This window comes from Ischnura elegans, chromosome 2 (assembly GCF_921293095.1).
Source record: "Ischnura elegans chromosome 2, ioIscEleg1.1, whole genome shotgun sequence".
NCBI classification, from domain to species: domain Eukaryota; kingdom Metazoa; phylum Arthropoda; class Insecta; order Odonata; family Coenagrionidae; genus Ischnura; species Ischnura elegans.
In genome coordinates, this window is record NC_060247.1 from 48,262,903 (window position 1) to 48,272,797 (window position 9,895).

Sequence of the window (9,895 nt, forward strand, 5' to 3'; positions counted from 1 at the left end):
GAATTTAAGATATGTGTCAATTTTGATTAAGGGCAATTGAATACACCCTGATGTTTTCAGGATGATAGCGTAAGTTTTTAACAAGATATTGGTCGCCATGATAGATCACTCGAGTTGAATTGGTGTGTCCTCTTAACTTATGTTATCATAGGTAACTAATGTTCTCATTGGATTCTTAAGCGTAACATCGTCGGTTCCTTCCATGAAATCTCATCCGTTTGGGAAGGTAAATAGAGGAAACTGTTAAAGAAATATAAAATTTTGGCTTATATATCCATTTCCTATTTTTCCTCATTTATATATGAAATCATCCCGGAATCCCAAAAGCAGTGCTGGATTAGGTGAAATAATAGGTTTCATTTGTATTAAAGGCCGCTATTTTTTGATGCTACAATGCTCGAAAGGTTTTATAACCCCTCTTCTACCATCCATCCGTCTTAGGATTTCATTAAAACATAGACTGACTAATTCAAGAGTTTACTCGAATATTGTTAAGAGGTTGATCTTCTTACAGTTTGGGTAAGGTGGCCATTTCCTTGTAATGTCCGAATCGGATAATAGGGTAGTTTCCTTCATCAAAGAAAACAAAAGGCATTGATGGCGATTCGTTACCCACCATTAGTGTATTCGTAATACACAAATTATTTGGTTTTTGAAATACCGGTTTAGACGAATGGCAAGGGTCAAATTTTATCCTCATTTGAAAAAGGCCAGATTGGCGCCCATGCGATTGCACTCCACGTGACGTCACAGGGACCTAGTTTCTACACGAGAGGATAGGAGTTATGCATCGTCAGAGGCTACCAATGCATGCATGAGGCACAGAGCTCAGGGAAATATGTCTTAATAATCACCTATTAAAACTGGCTAAGGTCGGAAAGTTTTCTTCGCTTGATAAGGTATTAATAAACCTTTTTTAAGCCATGCGCTACCAGACAGGAAGGTACTCAGCTACCCGTTAGCATCCTGCGTCCTATCAGCGCTCAGAGCCTCGATCAAGGTCACCTACCAGGTGGGAGGGGAAACCAGAAATGCGTCGCACGGACTTTTTCCCTTCATTCCTACTTACGCGTCGCGTTTTCGCGCGCTTGAAATTTTTCACTTTTCATTTGATCGCGAAAAATAGATATCGTCATTTAAAAATCTAAAAGCGTGAAATACGTACTCCAGGAGTAATAATCTTTCGATTTAGGCAATAAAAAAATAATAGGAAACCACCCTATTGGATTAAAATAATCGAGTAATAATCGGATTCAGAATTTGAATTTTTAATTCTATCTAAAATCACTTGTTAGTGTGTTCCGATTTTGCCTCGAGTCTGAAAATAATTAAATTTGCCTCTAGAGCACCGTTGCGAATACTATTCGTCGTTATCATTATGTAATATTGTGAGGAATAAAGGAATTAGAGAGAAAGCAACGGTGAAAATTGTCGTTGCAACCAGGTTGCTAATAAGGGGTTCGTGTTAGTGGATATCTACTTAATGTATATCGTGAGAGAGTAGTTAAATAGGTGCCTAAGGTACTTGTCAGGAGCGTAAATTAGGGTTTCCCGTAATTTAATATAGTTCGTATTATGCATGCGTGAATAATGTAATCACAATTATGCTATACTATTAAAATTGTAATATTTTTCTCTGTGGAAAGTTCTCCCCAAACATGAACTTGCGCCCGGCTTTGAGAAGGTTTACCGGTGGGAAATCTACATTTCTTTTCAAAGTCATTCCAATAATGGTTTAGCATTTTTTAGTTTTTAATTATTTTATTATTGTGAACCCCGAGAATCATCGTCATTATTCCTAGGACTGTAGTTTGGTGACCGCCTGTGTGTGTTATGATAGTTGATACTAAGTTGATACAAAACGTAATCTGGGTTATATGTGTAACTCTATATGTTGTGCCCATGTTTCCTCATGAATTTACCCTGACCGACGATATGGTAACTAGTTGGTCTGCGTAGTAGGAGACAAAGAGGACCTGACCCAGTGCAAAACCCGAGAAATCTTTCCTTCAATTGTTCGCCGAGAAAAAACCAAACATTATATTAGTTGGTCTGGGTATTTCAATTGAAGCGAAATGATGAATTCCGTACTTAGGTTCCACGCACTATGCAAGTTACGCATTTTCATGATTCAGTTACAAAAATTAGGTCCAGGCGTTAAAAAAATAGCGATGGATTTTCTCCCTAGTTATTTCTCAGAAGAGAGTTCTCGGATCGTTCATTCCGGAACGAATTGTATTATTTCGTGTAATTGTATCTTAAATGACGAAACGCCCAAAATTAGTGCTATTGTTTTTTTACGTTTCTTATATTTCCGTAAATGAGTACGTATCATCGCCGCTAGACGTGCAAATCTCATTTTGTCGGGCTGTCATTGAAATTTTTTACTCTCACCCCATTATTACCGCATCTAAGTTATGAACAATAGAAAATGATTTATTCATAATTAATATTTTATTTCGTGTAGAGTATAAAGTAACCGTTTTAAGGTAAAAATCGAGCCTCTGGAAAAATAACTTCCCTTTTTGTTATTTTTCTCTGGCAATGGCTTCGACATAGGATGTCATCCTCTGGATATTGATGTCTCATTCATACTAATGGTTTGCCTTAGCTATCAGTTGAGTATGGGATGGACCGAGTGAAGTTTAATTAGCAGTTTTATTTCGTTATTTATTATATCATTTCCCATCCTATTAATATCTTGGAAGCTCACGACAAGACGTAATTGGCCTAACGTATCATACTGATCTCATTGAAGTCGCTTTTCCGAATACAGTAATGGTAGTAACAAGAAAAAAAATACAGTGATGATTATCCGCACGTCGTTAAATACAAGCAATAAATCTTTTCTCTCGGCAGTAATAGTGGATCTTGAGTTTTTTAATTATAAAAACTTGCATAAGTTTTGTTCTACAAGAAGTATCGATGATGCGCCCTATTTTGTCCGTGAATGGCTTACATATATATCCTCGTAAATTGTATCCACGCTCTCAGTCTTTCCACCAGTGAGCTCGTATCTGGAAGCTTGGCTTATTTTTTCTTTCGGCATGCACTCGATAAAACGCCATTTTAGACAACCGCTCCTTCCTACCAAGGTGACCCTTGTTTCCGTGTTCGATTCGTAATGGAAAGAAACAAAACACAACGGAATCGAAGCTTATCCTCGCCTCTCATCAGTTTTAAGGGTCGGTAAAAGCGGCTTTTTTTCTCTCTTTGTGCGGGACCGGTGGTCTTTCTCTCTCTCTCGTCGTTTTTCTCCGTCTTTAGGTAAAGGCCCGCATTACGCCCCAATCACGTGACCGGGGATTGATGCAACCTCCCCGCCCTCCTCCGCTTATATATCCTTCCGCGGTCGAAGTCGACGGGGAGTCGTCCCCCTTCGCGTGCCGCTTGTCAACTCTTTGGCGAGCTGCGGAATGAGGGAGATGGGGTTTTATGGGGTGAGGGTCGCGGGGGTTTCGTGGGCGGGCCATGATAAAGGGAAGGATATTTTCCTGGCGGGGTTCGGGGCACTGGGGAGAAGATTCCGTGGGCTCACGCGAGTTGCGCAGTGTCGCCATATCTCAGCACGAGATCTCAGTGGGGAGGGAAAGCGGATGGGCAGGAGAAGATATGCCGGTCCTCTTCATTTCCCGGTAAAGGTTCCCCCACATTCCCTGAATGTGAATTTCGCCCCGCTCCCTAGATCCATAAAGCAAACCGCCCTCTAAGAGTCGCGTGAGCTGCTCGGAGCCTCCTGATGTATTCTTCAGATTAACGGACTTTTTAAGAATCCAGCACCGTCATCTCTGAATTATGAGTCTTGGATTGGGGGACCTTTTTTTACCTTCCCCCACCAAGGAATCAATGCCATCTTTTCGCCTCTCAACCCCCCATATCCCATTCGGGGGAGGTCTTATTTCTTTCTTTATGTTTTCCTACCCAACAGTCCTCTCATCTTCGCTTATTTTTGTCGTCCATTAATGATTTTTTCCTGAGGGTCTGGGAAAAGATTAAATGGCATATCTAACTCGTGGGTTCATCCAAGGTTTTAAAAGTTGTTTTTTTTTTTACCGTTATATGTGGAGTCATCCGTGCTAATGGATTAAGAAAAAAAAGTTGGCGAATTGCGGAGAAAAGAAGTGATTTTTAATGGAGGCAGCGATTTAGGACAAATTGCCCGAATATTCCCCTCTTCTACCGTACATTGTAAACGCAATAATATTTTATCTCGTTGGGGTGGTAAGCAGAGAGTATTGATGAAAAATTTCTCGGGTTTCCCACCGGCTGTGGTATGGGGTTAGTTCTCCCAACGTTTCAACGGCTAAGTCTGCCATCGTCTTCATGGGTTTACTTTTTATGGTACTACTTTTTACGGTACCTACTCATTTATTTATTTATTCATATCCTTGGTTGCCCTTATTGTTGTGTGCGGATGTAGCGATTAATTCTGGCATTCTAGGCACTGCTTGGTAGGAAACCTTTATCTCTGTATATGCACTTCTCCTCCAGGCTAATTTCAATCGCCTCCTTTACAATTCGATCCCAATAGTCACTAGTGCGGCACAAAACCTTCGTACTTTTGAAGTCCATCCTATGACCGAGGTCCAAGCAAGCAGAGAGTATCTTTCCTATCAATGGCGATTCAAATGGTGACCTCCCATTTGGCTTATGAACCATGATTTCAATGAAATAATAGATAAAATGAAGTGAATATAGTGATATAATCGGCGGATAAAGCGTAGCAGACGTTTTTGTTGGACACTTTTCGTCAGTTATTCTCAATCGCGGGCCGATTTAGGCAAGTAATTTGTATTTCAGTGTCCGAGGCAAGATATTTTCATCAACGTAAGCATGTCCTTCGCGGAAGAAAATATTCACGAATTCAAACCTCGGTTGAATGCTCAGAGTAGTGCTAGTTATGGTTTTCCGTGTCGAAGTCATACAATCCCTGGCTTTTGTCCTCGGCCGCGCCTGGCAGATGGCTCTCGCAGAGAGGTCGCTTTACTGATAGTGACGTGAGCAAGGTGTCAGAAAAAGATGAATAGTGGCAATGTGGCACTTATCTGTGGAGCATAGCTGCCAGAGAAAATGAAAAACAGACGAAGTTCTTCCGTTATTTGTGGCTATTGGGATATTACTCGTACTACCGTAGGAAAAACAACTGCTACTGTAGTTCGCATTCTCGGCTGGTAGCAGGATCTTCCATCATTGAATTCATACGTTATTATGGATTATTTTTTCTCCCGGATCTTGTTATGATTAAGGTTATTTCATCTATCTTCTATCTATTCTATACATATAATAGAGGATGTCTGTTTGTCTGTCGGCTATGCATTTCAATACAACTGCACGGATTTCGACAAAAGTTGGTGCATCAGTGCACCATATGCTCTCAAACCCCGAAGTGCTACTTTTCATTGCGTCCGATGCGTTCTTTGTGTCGTTTTCGCATTACTGTTTGTTTTGATACGTTATACCACTTCTCCGGTTGGACATCCTGCTGGTTAGGCTCACCTCTTAACACGCTCTAAAGGGACAAAAACAACTGATTCTTTGTTGTTACATATTTGTACCATCATCATACCTGCTTTGTTACTTTACCTAAAAACCTCTAAAAGCGGCTTAATGAAACAGTTTCAATGACGTCAGTTACTGAAAAAGTAGGCTGCGACTTTTGCCTTTTTTCGTTTGAAAGTTATAAGAAAGTGGGTGTAGGAAGAAGGTTTTTTTCGTTATAACCCAATATCCAAGGCACATTTTTTAGCTGGGCATATGCAATTTTCTAGTTCAGCGGGGTTGAAATAGATGAATGAGGTTGGATGTCCAAGTGTTTTACAAAATGCCTCTCGAACTGCGAATTTATGGAATTTAGCGTATTATAGCGAGATCCTAAAAGCCTATCACGATAAAATCACTTTTAAATGGATTTTGCTAAGTAGAAGTGCAATGGAAGTTATCCACTAAAGTATATTCCCCGAGCCAAAACCTATTACCCACAATACGTGTTCGCAGATTATTTTTTCGTCAGCGTCCAGCAAGTTTGCCTAAGTCATGTTGGCGTCTTTAAATTGAAAGAAAAATCCTAAATTTTCTCGCTAAGCAATTGCATCAGTGACTCATAGAGGTTCTTAAATTCCAGTGAGTGGGTTTGAGTCCTGTGTCGATCTTTATAAGGTCATCACCAAGAGCCCGCGCTATGTATTGTTTTAAGATAGCATTATTACTTCCAGCAGGGGCTGTAACATTAGAATTGCGATGCATAATCCAGTTCTTCTCTCCTTGAGTGCAATTTTATCAGATGATAAGTTCACATTACAAAACATTCTGTGTGGATTACAACAACACAGTTATAATATTCGACGTTTATTATGGAAAAACATAAAATTTAATAATTTGGGAGATTTATTTCCTATATTTTATTTTAAGATCTGCGGTCCTTGATAGAGAATTTTCGTAAATTTTATCGTGATTTTTTACAGTCTATCTGTAGGAGTCTTTGCCAGCCATTTATTGGTACTTGAATATTTTACTAATAAGAGAGGAAAACCTTTTCTTAGTTACCGCTCATAAATTGTACGAATGCATACCCGGTTATATCGTCCATTTAGTCTAACGGCCTCTTCTCTTATCAGCGACTTGAAGTTATCAAAATTTTTTGCCTCATTTTTATTGCTTAAGTATGCATAAATTTCTTGTATACCCATTATGGAGGTTTGTTTCCGTTATTTGTGCTCCAATGTAAACGGGCCCAATTAAATGTTCCTCGCGAGCAGCAATATTAATATTTATTTTTCTTTTTCGCATGATTTATCGAATGCTACTTTGAATCTTTCGTTCGCACTCATTCCCATTCCGTTTCTTGTGCTATGTTAATTCTCTGGCTTCTAACTTTACCTTTTCCGTAACATATTAATGTGTAATCTATACACTCCAGTCGTTAATCCACTAGTTGTGCGTGTAGTCTAAAATTAAGTCTTTATCTAATTAAATCCATCATTTATCATAATCCGTCGGTCAATATTTTTCTCTCTATGAAAATGCTTGACGAAAATAATTACTTAGGATTATTACAGCTTTTATTCAATGTGTGAATATTGCTCTTTGAATTACGGATATAAATGACGTACGTAGGTACGGTTCATCGCCGAATTACTTGATTGGTCAGTATTGGCTACAAAATTGATCAGAAAAGAGATTTGCGGGTGCCATTTTAACAAATGGACATAAATGGGATATCATAGGAAAAAATGGCGGAATAATTCATGTGATTGAGTAGAATTAGGTAAAGTCACCCATAAAAAGAATGGAAAGAGATACTTATAACCTTAGGAACTATTCCCTAAAAGGTTTGGTGAAAGTGTTATGGTCATAGTTGTTTGCTATCCTTCTCATTTCTTTCAAATACTGCAACTTATTTTTTATAAGTCTTATTATTTTGATTCGTATCCGATTTTCTTTCGTATATCAACAGATTAAAAAAAACATGTATCTGGTTACTTTTTGGACGAAGCAATCTCGGCATAAAGGGTAAATGTGAACGTTCTATTGTGGGGAAATTTATTTTGCAATTAATGCCTGCTTAAAGTTTATTTAATTATTTTATACTTATTTCTATTGTTAGATATTATATAAAATCCGTGAATGAGGTGCCTACTAACATAAAGGAAAAGAAAGGAAACAAAAATTACACCTATACGGGTTACCACTCTATTAAAAATGATATTTTAACAAAATATCCCAAAATTCTTAATTTCAAATTCTCCCTAAAGACCCACGATGAAATCAACGAAGAATGGAGAAAAACATATTCTTAAAAAATTGAATATTTTCTGGGAAAATCTTGAAAATTTTTTCAGTTAAGTCATTCATTTAGTCATTTTTTCCTCTGTACGCGTAGGATTCCTTCAAAATGTCCGTTTTCTGCTTTTTGCATTTTTGATCGTTCCTTCTTATGTGGCTTGCATGAGAATAAAATGTTGAATTGTTGGCAAGAAGTAGACAGAGAAGCTAATTCGAAAAGTATCATCATCATTAGTCAACAATCCTAAGATTGGTTTGACGCAGCTCTCCATTTCTCTCTCCTATCCGCTAATCTCTTCATAGCTACATATTTATTCTCTTTTACATCCTTTATAACCTGTCCGATATAACTCATTCGGGGCCGTCCCTTGCCCTTTTTCCCTTCCACTTGTCCTTCAACGATTGTCTTCATCAGACCATCGTGCCTCAAAATGTGGCCAACTAAGTTGTCCCTTCTTCTGCTTAATGTTTCTAGGAGGCTTCTCTTTTCTCCTACTCTCCTTAGCACTTCATGGTTACTCACACGGTCAATCCATTTTATCTTCATCATTCTTCGGTAGCACCACATTTCGAATGCTTCCACTCTTGACTTCTCTGCTGCTGTCAACGTCCAAGCCTCGCTTCCATAGAGAAACATACTCCATATGTAGCATCTGATGAATTGTTTCCTTACTTCTATGCTGGTATTTTCAGCTGTAAGAAGATTCTTCTTTTTGTAGAAAGCCCTCTTCGCCTGCGCTATTCTACTGTGTATTTCTTTCTTGCTCCGTCCATCGCAGGTAATTCGGCTTCCCAGGTAAGAGAACTCGTTCACATCTTGAAGCTTATGCTTTCCTAGGTTGATGTTTGTTTTAGCCTCCTCTCTTTTACTGCAAACTAATATCTTAGTCTTCTTTTTGTTGATTTTCAGCTGATATCTGGCCATTGTCCTTTCCATGTTTGTCAACGTCTTCTTCAAATCCTTCTCTGTCTCGGCTATGACTGCTATGTCGTCAGCAAATCGCAGTATACTAATTTTTTCTCCGTGGATATTGACACCCGAAGCTTTCTGCTTGATTTCGTTGATGCCTTTCTCTATGTAAACATTAAAAATTAATGGGGAAAGCGCACAACCTTGTCTCACCCCTTTTCTTATTCTTGCTTCTGCACGGTTTGGTCCACATTTGATCACAGCTACTTGGTTTTTATACAAACTATGAATAATTCTACGATCATTGTAGAGTACGCCGATTTCTTTCAAAATTCTAAGGATTGAATTCCATTCCACGTTATCAAAGGCCTTCTCTAAATCGACAAATGCTATGAAGGTTGGTTTGTTTTTCTCCATTCTCTTCTCTATGATCATCCTAAGAGCCAAAATTGCTTCCCTTGTGCCCCTGCTTTTCCTGAATCCGAATTGGTCCTCATCCAGGAATTCTTCTGCTCTTCGTTCAATTCTCCTGTAAATGATTCTTGTCAGAATCTTCGACGCATGTGTCGTCAGGCTTATGGTCCTAAATTCTTCGCACTTCTCAGCTCTCTCCTTTTTGGGTATGGGAATGATGATGTTCTTCTCGAAGTCACTAGGTAAATCTCCTGTTGAGTACATATCGCAGATAGTTTTATACAGTTGAGTTAAGACCTTTTCTCCTGCATTTTTTATTAACTCTGCTGGAATGTCATCTATTCCTGGGGCCTTATTCTTTCGCAGGTCTCTTACTGCAGCGTCGAATTCCGATCTTAAGATGCTTGCTCCAATGTCATCCTTTTCAACTTCACTTTCCTCTACGAGAACTTTCGGCTAAGTTTGCTCCCGTTGTATAATTTCTCCAGGTATTCCTTCCATCTCTCGGCTTTGTCTTCGTTTTCAATTAGAATGTTTCCATTCCTGTCCCTTATGCTATTACATTTTGCGTTTCGTTCCTTGAAATGGTTCCTCACTATTCTATAGGCCGCTTCCACTTTCCCTTTTACGAGGTTATTTTGTACGTCCTCACACATGTTCCTCATCCACGCTTCTCTGGCTTTCCTCGCTTGGCGGCAAATCTCGTTCCTTATTCTCTTGTAGCAAGCCTGTCCTTCCTCAGTATTCGTATTCTTATACTTTCTCCTTTCTTCAATGAGGTCTAGGATT